This window comes from Rhinopithecus bieti, unplaced genomic scaffold (assembly GCF_001698545.2).
Source record: "Rhinopithecus bieti isolate Rb0 unplaced genomic scaffold, ASM169854v2 scaffold_6710, whole genome shotgun sequence".
Lineage (NCBI taxonomy): Eukaryota > Metazoa > Chordata > Mammalia > Primates > Cercopithecidae > Rhinopithecus > Rhinopithecus bieti.
In genome coordinates this window covers 1857985-1869436 of record NW_016805362.1, presented here as the reverse complement: position 1 = coordinate 1869436, position 11452 = coordinate 1857985, and the positions used below count along the sequence as shown (strand labels likewise).

The 11452-nt window shown below is 42.3% G+C and overlaps 1 long non-coding RNA gene across 2 annotated transcripts in view; it reads right to left on the bottom strand.

Moving 5' to 3' along the window:
* Positions 1 to 1285: 1285 nt before the first annotated feature.
* Positions 1286 to 11452, bottom strand: part of LOC108529772 (uncharacterized) — an 88891-nt gene continuing 78724 nt past the window's right edge. Inside the window, exon 3 of one of the 2 annotated variants that reach the window (XR_001885665.1) lies at positions 1286 to 3149. This is a non-coding gene — a long non-coding RNA (uncharacterized LOC108529772). The remainder of the gene's footprint in view (positions 3150 to 11452) is intronic. The other variant, XR_001885666.1, reaches the window with a different exon arrangement.

Genomic DNA, 11452 nt, shown 5'->3' with positions numbered 1-11452 from the left:
GCAGCTCCATTACTAAGGGCAGTGGGTGTTTCCAAGTGAAACCAGGGGAATTTTCTACTGAGATGGGCTCTCCAAGTTGCTAGATGAAGTATTAATGTGCATTGCGGAAGCTCGAAGGGCATTTAGATATTGCCTATGAACTTCTGGTTAGAACACCAAAATCCAGAGTGAGGAAGCGATCTAACAATGTTATAAAAATGTAAGAGGAATGGAAATTTCTATCCCTCTGAAGCAAAAACGTGTAGAGAAGAACTTTCGGGATGCCAGTCCAGCCACAGACCCCTGAGTGTCACCCCATCCACCTTTGCACTCTCTGCCACACACAGATAAATGCATATATACAACACATGCACACGCATGGGCCTGGGCCCCAGCAGCCATACTTCTGTAATGTGACTCTGACCTCTCAGCCATAGGTGCTTACAACAGGTGTGGACTTGTGGACACCTGACCCAAGCTGGACAACTCAATTCCTCTCTCTCCAGAATTAAGGTCAAGAGAAAAAGCAAATGAGAAAGTATTGCTGAGTAATGTGGGTATCAAGTCTCTAGAAGAAACATCCACAACCTTGGGCCCTAGAGGTTCCTACTTCATGCTTCCTTTTCCTGATCATGAGTTATTTGACTTTTTCTTTGGCTTTCGGAGCTACTGCCTCAGGATCCTTCCAGCAAATTTTACCTGAGCGCAAGCTAATTTGAAGTGGGTTTGTGATACTCGCAACCAAAAGAATCTCAACTAAGTTATGAGACAGCCCCAGGCAAATGATAAATACCCTCTCCTAATGCTGCTTCGTCCTGTCAGCAATAGATTTAATAATTAACCAGTTAAATTATCAATTTACGGAAGTAATTATCATAAGGTGAAATACTTGTTTTAAAAAGCTATCTCTTTTTTTGGAAAGTTTCATGGCTCTTAAATAGCTATTAGAAAATACACTTTTAAGTTAAATAACTTGTATATGTTTGTGTACACATATACACACAGAGACACTAATATTGGAAAGTTAATTGAATTGTCAATTGTGTAATAAGAAATTTTAAGTTAAAGTTCATTTTTAGTTTTGTCAGTTATAAAATACTGTTTACTTGTTGCAGAAAATTTGAAATTGTGTTACAGTTTTGTCCCACAGATTATCCCACAGGGCTTTACTTATAGTTTATCTGATCCTAATCACAATCTGTAAGGTAATCACTATCCCTGTTTAAACACAAGAAACTGTGTGTTGTATAGTGTGTGTGTGTGTATGTGTGTGTGAGAGAGAGAGAGAAAGAGCACCCAAATCATTAAACCAAACAAGTTTATAGCACAGACTAACCGTAAAAAATATGGAAAAGCATAATGATTACTATAAAGCAATTCATAATACTTATTGGGAGCAAATGCACGCAGAAAAAGCTTACTTTGGAGAACCTATTCAGATTTATGCTCTGCAGCCAACATAAATATGAAAAAGAGTCTATACACTTGCGCTGCATTTGGCAAAAATGAGTAAAAGTGAGGGATGCCTTGGATATACTTCCTGACTCACACTTGCCACTGAGGCAGGCAGGAGGGAGCAGAGCATTATGGAAAATAATCATTTGTAGGCAGCTCTGATGTGAATGTGGTTTGCATAGTTGAAGGAGGTATGCTCTTGTCAACGGTGCTACAGCTTCCATGTCAAAAGGCAGGTCTCTCCTAAAAACGTTAAGCATTCACTTATCTCCTCTAAGACGTGAGCAGATTCTATTTTACACACCCATGCGGAAGTCAGCAGGGGTATTTTAAGGGCTCCCTCAGTTATTAATTGACATTTAGGAAGGGTGCGGTGGCTCACGCCTGTAATCCTAGCACTTTGGGAGGCCAAGGTGGGCAGATCATGAGGTCAGGAGTTTGAGACCAGCCTGACCAACATGGTGAAATCCTGTCTCTACTAAAGATACAAAAATTAGCTGGGTGTGATGGCATGCACCTGTAATCCCAGCCACTCAGGAGGCTGAGGCAGGAGAATTGCTTGAACCCAGGAGGCGGATGTTGCAGTGATCTGAGATCATGCCACTGCACTCAAGCCTGAGTGACAGAGCAAGACTCCATCTCAAAAATAATAATAATAATAATTAAAAATAATTTCACAGGTAATCTATGTTCACTAGAAAAGTTTGAACTTACAACTAACAAAAAATAATAAACTCTTCTATTGATACCTGGATGAATGAATGTCCTTTCATACTTTTCTAAATATCTATATAAATGCACATATATTTCATGAAAATGAGGTGAAAATGCCTGCTTCATTTTACATAACAATATATTGTCAGCATTTTGTCATTGTAGGGAAACAATTCTCCATGAGCCTCTCACATTTCTGCACGTCTTGTGAGCAGAGGCACTCTCCACCTATTTTCCTGTCTATCTTTTCATGGATATTTATATAGTGCATGGGTGTGGAAGATAGGGATAGCATACCCCTTCAGAACAATGGCAGATGTGTTTATTGTTAACTATAAAAGATTTGGGTTTCCTAAGCTTGGAGTTCCTGTTCTGTAATACAGCCACTGATGGCAGTGCTAGTGTTACCTGGCTCTTTCTTGTCACTTTGTGGGAACTGGGACTTGAGAAACTGGCAGGGAAAAAAATACCCTGAAATTCCAACTCCTGATATTGCTGTGAGTATTAGAGACCTCTGTTCCTGACCCAGGGGTCTTGTGTCTTCTTTCATGAAGCTATGGCAGAGTTGTTAACTTATAAGTTGGGTAAAATCTGACTCCCCATGGTTCTAGACAATTATATTGCTAAACTATTGTTCAACATCATCATTCTTGATAGCTGTGTTTTGACAAGTGCACTCCGATGTCTTTATCCAATTCCCTGTCGTTGGATTCTTAAACTGTTTTCATGGTCTTGTCCTTGAATATAATATTTGCATACAACGTATTTATACATTCATCCCTTATAAATAACTTTTCTGGATGAAAACTTAAGGAACTTTTACTTTTGATGAACTACATATTAAATACCATTTGAGATTTTCTGGATATTTACCAATTAATTTCTATTGACTGCTCCTGTCAGTGGTCCTCAAGGTCAGGCTCATTGACGGGATGGATGGGGCAACCTACGACAGAAGATGGAATGGCTCAAGTGTCAGGGGCCAGTCATCCCAGGGTTAGCTATGAAAATAGAAGGCAAAAGGTCAGAAGTCCAAAAGGATGATATAGCTCAAAAACCTCAGAAATACGTTCTCACCCTAATATTCCATCTCTACAGTTCAACGTGTACTTGTTGCCAAGCTCAAGCATGTGAGACAAAACAAAGCCAAGGCCAAAGCCTGGCTAATTCGGCTGGTAATAGACAGTGAACCACTTATAGATTTAGACAGTTTATTATTTTTATATAGACAGTGAAAAGGGGGGCCAGTTTCCCATGATCTTTCCCAAACACCAAACTGGGCAACACTGAAATGGAAGGGATCGGATGACTACACCATGAGCTGGGACACTTGCAGATTTTGGCTGAACAGTTTCATGTTCTGCAGCTCTACTTTTGGAGTGGGGGAAACAGGGCAGAAAGTGCCAAACCTTGTCAGCACCCTGAAGACTTTGAGAGACTAACTCATGACAGCCTCCCAAGGAGAGAGGAAGATGAGTGGGAGATGCCTTCACAGCAGCTCTTACAAGCCTCTTGTCCTTGGAGGAGCACAGGCATTGCGCCAAGTCATTCAAGAGGTAGCTTGTCTGATTAGGTACAAGTCACCAGGGCACCATGGTGGAACCATTGCTCCACACTTACCTTTTTATCCTATTCTCTCACATTTCCTCCAACCTCTGTCCATACACTACTGCCTGCTGTTGCACGTTCTCCGGATATACGCCCCATGCTCCTGCAGCTATGCCTTAGTTGCAGGTGAGCCTTTAACTGGGGTCATTTTCCTCCATTTCATACCACCTGGCAAAGTCCCAATGACCTCCAAGCTGAGCTTGGTGCCTTAATATATTTAATGATGATGACATCCCAAGAGCCCAGCAGGGTGGGTATAGTATACTCATTTTACAGAAAAGGAGAAGAGTTGTTAGGGAACTTTCTCAGAGCTCTCCAGTAGCAGAGCCAGGATTCAACTCCTTTGATCCTTCGCAGGACGCAGCACAAAGCCTAACTCATAGCAAGTTAGCACAAAATGTCTGGAGAGTCACATCAAATGAATTGCAGCAAGGGGGCACAAGAGGAATTGAATCCACAATCTTGGATAATCGGATCTAATGGTGGGTGCCAGAGCAACCGATGTTCAAGGGACATGAGGCATGGGGCGCTATCAGAGTCAGAGCTAACTTGGCCTGAATCCTGGGCCTTGTATAGTCTGGTCTTGAAAGGGGAGGGCCCAGTGCTGGTAGAGCTGGGGGCTAGCTGTGCTACTGGAAGCTTGTGTTTGAGGAGAGAGGATTTGAGCATAGAAGGGGCATCACTAGGTTTGGGGTTCATCCTGATGTTCCCTAGCTTCTTCCTTCTCTCTGGAGTCCCTTCTCCCGCTGGCCTGTCTTTAGCCCTTTTAGTTCCAATCACTTTATCCTTTCAGCCTGGCTGAGCTCCCCCACTGGTCTCATTCTCCTCTTACCAGACCTGGGGTTGTCCGCTGCTTTTGGAATTCACCATTAGGAGACGAGGAGGCAGCCGCAAGTTGACTAAGCAAGGGTCATTGTCTATTTTAAGTTTCAAAGGTATCTCTGGAAATAAACACAGTTTTTTGCAAGAGTGAAATGGCATCTGTGGTAGAATTGGAAAGACAGTTGTCGTTTTGCTTGGAGTTCCTCTTCTACAGATGGCAGCTGGGCCTTTCAAAGTCAAGGGTGACAGTCTGCACGTGGCTTCTCCCCAGCACTGTACTGGGTGGTGGGGGTGGGGTGCAATACACTAGAAATAAACTTCCCTGGTTTGCTGCTGTGATTGAGGCTTCCTTCCCCCACCCCTCATCAGTCAGGATACAGGACTCCCCACCTAGGTATCTTCCACATTGAAAATTGTGCTGTGTTGAGAAAATATGGCACAGAGATTCAACCCACAGGGGCTTTGGGGCTAGGTAGGTATGGCTGTAAGCCTCAGCACTGCCCCTCTACAGCAGCTTTTGTAATGTTGAGCAAGTGACTTTGCCTCTCAGAGCCTCCATTTCCTCATGGGTAAATGGGTATGAGAGGATCTGCCTCCTAGGGTGATAGGGATGGATTTAGGGAAATGGTGCATGTCAAGAGCTTATGAGTATGTGGCCACAGCAGGAATTCATTACTGTTGCTCTATGACTGTTATCAAAGCTGTGGCCCACACGTACACCCAGCTAGTCTGCCGCAGGCTGTGATGCCTGCTACAGTGGAGCTATGATTGTAACTGTAGCCCGACCCCGGAATCCCTGGGTCCCACACCTGTGGATTCAACCAACTACAGATCAAAAATACTAGAAAAAATTAAAAATAGCAATACAACAAAAATACAAATAAGAAAACCCATATAACAACTATTTACATAGTATTTAGGTATTGTAAGTAATCTAGAGATGATTTAAAGTATACAGAAGGAAGTGTGTAGATTCTATCCAAATACTATGCCACTTTGTATCAGAGACTTAAGCATCCGTGGATTTTGGTGTCTGGCGCTGGGGGGTCCTGAAACCAATTCCCCATTAATATTGGGGATGACTGTATTATTATTGGGCCATCTTCTCCCTTGGGGAAACCAGATCTCCACCAGCATTAATAAGGCAATTGCTATGCCAGAGAGCATTAATATTGAGAATCTCATGTTTTCATGTCACAACATCATATTTAAGGATATGTAAGACTTCTTTATCACTGGCAATAAACTCTAAAGATAAATGAGCCAGAGCCACCAAGGAATAAAAACTCCCCATCTTTGACTGTACGTGCCCAAGGATGATGCTGTTACCCTTAGATCTAAGCCCTAGGCCTGAACACAAGCAAATGGCTGTTGGTTAGCCCTGGAGATCTGGAGGACTGAACAGAAACTCCCCAAATGATAACGTTCTGGGGAGTCATAGCACTGATGCATTCACTAGGCATCTACCTGTCATCTGGAGAAAGTCCATGCTACTTCAAATTCAGAGACTGTGCCCGAGGCATCGTATGGATTTTCCTCCTCTCCATCCCACTCTATGCTGTGAAACTGAGATGAATTGAACTGCTAAAATGACGAAGCTATATATACCAGCGAATTTTCCAATGGTCAGCATGACTTTTTATAAAAGTGTGTTCAGCATTTGAAAATGTATATTTTCCAACATCTCACCATGAAATACATATCAGAAAGCAAAGTTTTAAATGATTTTCTTTTATACCAACAAGCTAGGAATTATGAGATGTTCATTTGCCCTGGATTTAGCAATTGCATAACCAATTATGAAATCTGAGAATATCACAGTTGACTTAAGCAGCAAATAGTCGTGCCTATGTAATTCCATTTAGCTGGTTACTCAGCTCTTTTTGAAAGGCATTATTAAGCTTGTTAGGGAACCTCAAAGGGAATCAGTTTCATTAAGCAACTAAACAATTAGACCTTGGAGTATTTAAAAAGATTACAGGCAGACAAATAGTACTGCAAACTGGCCTGTGAAATACATTCAAGAACTCAATAGACAGAAATAAAGATTTACAAAAGTCTTTCTTCCGATTGTGTTCCTTCTAATTACCTTTTTAATTGTGTTTTTTCTAATTGAGATTAATTGTTTTTTCCCAATGTAAGATATTTAGTGCATAAATATATGCATATTATCTTCATAATATTTGTATCACAGATAAACTAAAAGAAGAAAATGACCGATTTCAAGAAATAACCAATATCAGTACTTTGCTCTAAACTTTCCAGAGGCCTATATAGTACCACCAGATAGCTAAAAGCCTAGGGGCCAGAGTCAGAGTGACTGGATTTATAGCTTAGTTTTATCGCTTATTGACTCTTTGATTTTGAAAATTCACTTAAGCTTCGTTTGATTCTGTTTTCTTATCTGTGTAATTGGGATTTTAAATTGTACCTCTGTACAGCATTTTTGGATGATCATATGAGATAGTATGTATAAAGTCTTAAATTAATGGCTGGTATTCAGTAAGTCTTCAATAAATATTAGCTATTTTATATATCTTATATAGACAGTGTATAATCAAAATGGGATTTTATTGTATCTTCTGTTTTATAGTTCACTTTTATTTGCTGGCATATTGTGAAGATTTTCTCTATAAATGGATGCACATCTCTTTATTATTTTTAATGGCTATATAATATTGCATCATCTGGTGCTTGATAAATTACCAGGTAGGAAGCTAAGCAAAGCCATGGTTTGGGCCCCACCCTTCCTTGCTAGAGCTCAGTGAGGGCAAAGCTCCGCGCCCAATCCCAGGTCACCCCTGATGCACCAGAGTGAGTGTTTTTACCTTGGTTCAAACCCTGTGACCAAGTTCTCAGTATTCATGGGCTCCTTTACAGTAACAGAATGCCCAGCTAGCAGAGGCACTAGGGATTCCCACCACTGAAGGCTTCCCAGGGAAGAGAGCCTCTTTCTTTGCTTCTAATAAACCAGCATCTCTGTCATTTGCATAACTTCTGGAGAAGGGCCAACACATTTTGGGAAGATGCTTGTTTTCTTTCAGAGGCAGCTGAAACTCATTTGAATAACCAAGTCAAATAAATTCAGAAGAAGCCAGCGCAGCATGAAAGCAAGGATTATCATTCTTGTTTCTGCCATATCCCCAGCAAGTAGCACAGTGAACCAACTGCAGAATCATAGACTCCCTGCTACAGGATGTGCAAGGTGACCTGGTCTTCCTTTACAGGTAAGCTAATGGAGGCGTGACCCCAGGTCACATGAAAAGGAAGAGGCAGAACAGAGGAAATCTCAGATATTTGGACTTCATGTTCAGAGTTCTTCCCACTCCACTCTGCTACCTTCTACTCTCTCTCACCCAAGAGAGACTGAAAGTGCTACAGTTGATCCCTTTTGTTCCCACTTGGTCAGGACATCTTGGGGAAAATTTGGGTGGACAGAGCTACATGGGTTGGGGAGGAATAGAGTACAAGGTAACATCAATGAAAACAAGTTGGTAAAAAGTGAAAGTGATGTTACCAATTCAATCCTCTAAGTGTCTAACTCAACAACAACAGCAGCAAATACACTGTGTGTATCCACCATTGGAGCATCCTATCTAAGAGTTTGATGCATGGAGAAGACAAAGTTCAGTTCCTGGCAGGATGAGAGGAAACATCGTTCTGATCTAATATGGAATCCATTCTCAGCTCTAGCATTTCCCCCCCAAGGACCGCGTAGATGTATGATGTTCCCTGAATTATCTTTTCAAAATGCAAATCTAGGCTTGTGGCTCCCTGCCTTAAACCCTGTCAGTGGCTCTCCATTGTCTTCTGAGTGATCTACTAACCCCTCAGCAGGAATCTTTGGGGGTGAGAGCAGCAAGGAAGGGATAGGATGATTATGAGTTTCTTAATTACACATTTCTCGAGGTCTGGAGCCCTCCAGTAATGGTGTCTGGCAGAAAACAGCCTTGCCCTGCAGAGTTGTCTAGAAGTGGGTGACAAAACCCAGCAGGGCCAGGCCCAGAGTACTGGTCCTACCTTGACCACGGGACCTCAGCCTTATAGATTTCTGCAGTGTCAACCCAGAGAAGATAGATGCATGGAACAGACCAAAGCAGTTGCTTGCTTTTCCCCCACAAGGCCCTTAGTGTCTGAGGCTCACCCCGTCTAAAGGACTTGGAGTTCGAGACAGCAGTTGACCCTGTTGTTTTTCCAGTTTGATATTAGTTATCAGTGTGCTCAGCCCTTATCTTTTAGATATTTGGCATTCAAACCCCAATCGGGACTCTTGTACATCAGCTGGCTAGGAAACATTTTGGGTAATTGGATGGTGGCTACCTGTCAGCTACCAGTTGGATTCGGGTGCTGTCTTTCAACATCAGTGTGTACTTATGCAGTTTATTGCATTTTAAAGTTGTTACATAAAAATCAGTAAAAATGAAAACTGGAGGGCTGATATTAATGGTAAAAATAACTGGTCTTATAAATGCATACAATTGAAACAAAGTTGAAAAGCAATAGCATGTTAACAGTCTTTGATTTTGAAGAACATGTATAAAATAGAAGGCAATATATTGACAATATAATTTTCTATGCCTTAAAGGGCTAGTAAGAATTTTCATAATTTGTCTCTCAGAGAACAGAAGTCTTCTTCTAAAATATATTATGTATTTTCAGTTTTCACACATCTGACTGATGTCCAGTAGGGAGATCTTGACATCAAGAATCTCCTGCCACAAGGAAAGCTTTAGGGGGAAATGGGAGCAAAGTGCAGAGGGTGAGGCTGATGAGAGGCGTGGACAGGTAGGGCAGTGCTGAGTTCTGAAGGCTGCCCTGATGCTGAGATTCTATAGCTGGGGCTACCCTCATGACCCCCAAAACTCTCTTATCACTAAATACCAAAGGACCGTCCCCTAAGGACTGATGGACCAGATTCACAGTGTTAAAAGAAAAACTTTAAATAAATTAAATATAACAGAGTTTAAGCAAGAAAAAGAAAAGGATTCATGAATCAGGCAGCCATCAGAATCACAGCAGATTCAGAGAGATTCTAGCACTTGCCACATGGTCAGAGCAAATTTATGGACAGAGGGAAAAAAAAGTAGCGTGCAGAAAACAAAAGTGAGGTCCAGAAACAGCTGGATTGGTTACAGTTCTGCATTAACCTCCTTTGCACATGGTTTGAACAGTTAACTGCCTATGAGTGTCTCAAGCATGGCTGCTGGGATTGACTGAGACTCGGCTAGCTTACAGAAGCATAGTCCTGCATTAGTGTTCAGTTTGCCTGCCTCCTATGTTAGGTTACAGTTCCTCCATAAGAACTCAAGAATGAGAGTACAAAGGCTTTCTCAGACCAGATTTTAGTTTGATTTTACAGTGATGTGGGGACTTGGTGTGAGATGTGGGGAAAAGGCACGGGCTAAGAGTTTAAGAGGAGGTGGCTTGAAGCCAGTGATACGCTCTTGGATGGAAACAGCTTTCTACTTTCACTCAGGGGTGAAGACAACAGGACCACAGGCTATAAAGAACTGTGGTCTACGGAAATGAGACAGAAATGCCTATTGTGAGCCTCGCGTGCCTAGTACATAAATGTTTATTACACGTTGATGGTCCCCTTTTGTCAGGTAGAGGAAGCAGAAGATGGTCACATTATTTTAATACATCTGTGTCAGTCATGTAGTTACCAAGTGCCCCTTGCTGTTCTCTCTAATCTTTTCACTTTATCTTTTAGCTACTGTCATTAGGGGAAAGGAGATAAAGCGAACTGACATTTGCAGGTGGCGCTGCTGTGTGTGATTATGGAGAGACAATGTGAATGGCACTCTTGGCATTGCACAGTGCACAACCTATGCAGCTGTACAGGATGATCCTGGCTGTTGTTTGCCTCCTATTGTTATAGTAGGTAGCTAGTCATGCATGAAAAGGGCAGGATAGGGTTCCCTCCCACAGGCATCAGGAATGTCAGGCGACCATCAAGTAATATGGTCAGGCGGTTGTTACACTGTTTCTCTAAAATAATAATTGGTCGCAGCCAGCACTACGGAAAGGCAGTCTCCCAATAGACAGAAAAAACCTGAAACTGGTGATCAGCAGCTTCCTGATAAGATCTTGGGAGTTGGGTGAGTGGACTCAAGCGTGTACACTAAGAGGCAAGATGGTGGAGTTTAACTGGTATATGACCTTCTAAGAGCCTTTAACTGGTAAGGGAAGAATGCCTCAAGTGAGCATCATACAACTCCAGTAAATGGTTGTAGCGGCCCCTCCCAAGTGCTAGCAGGCCACTGTGCATGCGGATATCCCACATCAAGGGAAAAATCGGGGGAGAAGAGAGGCAAGCTCCAAAAGTGTGCCAATATTATAGAACCCTGAGTCAAAGGTCAAACTGGGCACTTGATCTCTCAAGTTGGCTGCTTGGCCCTCTTCCAAGTGTATATTCCTTCCTTTCATTCCTGCTCTAAAGCTTTTAATAAACTTTCACTCCTGCTCTGAAACTTGCCTCCCTCGTTCTCTCACTCTGCCTCATGCCCATTCAGTTGAATTCTTTCTTCTGAGGAGGGAAGAACTGAGGTTGCTGCAGACCCATGCGGATTTGCTGCTAGTAACACTATGTTTGTGGTATGTGCTAGATCTTCCTATGATCATATCAAATTGCACTCCTAAGAGCCCTGGAGGTGGGATTATCCCCACTTGTCACTAAAGAAATAATGAGTTGGAAAAGTTGAAAGATGTCCCAAGATCACAAACAAGGAAGTGGTGAGACTAGAATGAAAACTCTAGTCTGACTCAGCTAGCTCTCTCCTTCCTTCCTTCCTTCCTTCCGTTCCTTCCCTTCCTTCCCTTCCTTCCCTTCCTTCCCTTCCTTCCCTTCCTTCCTTTCCTTCCCTTCCTTTCT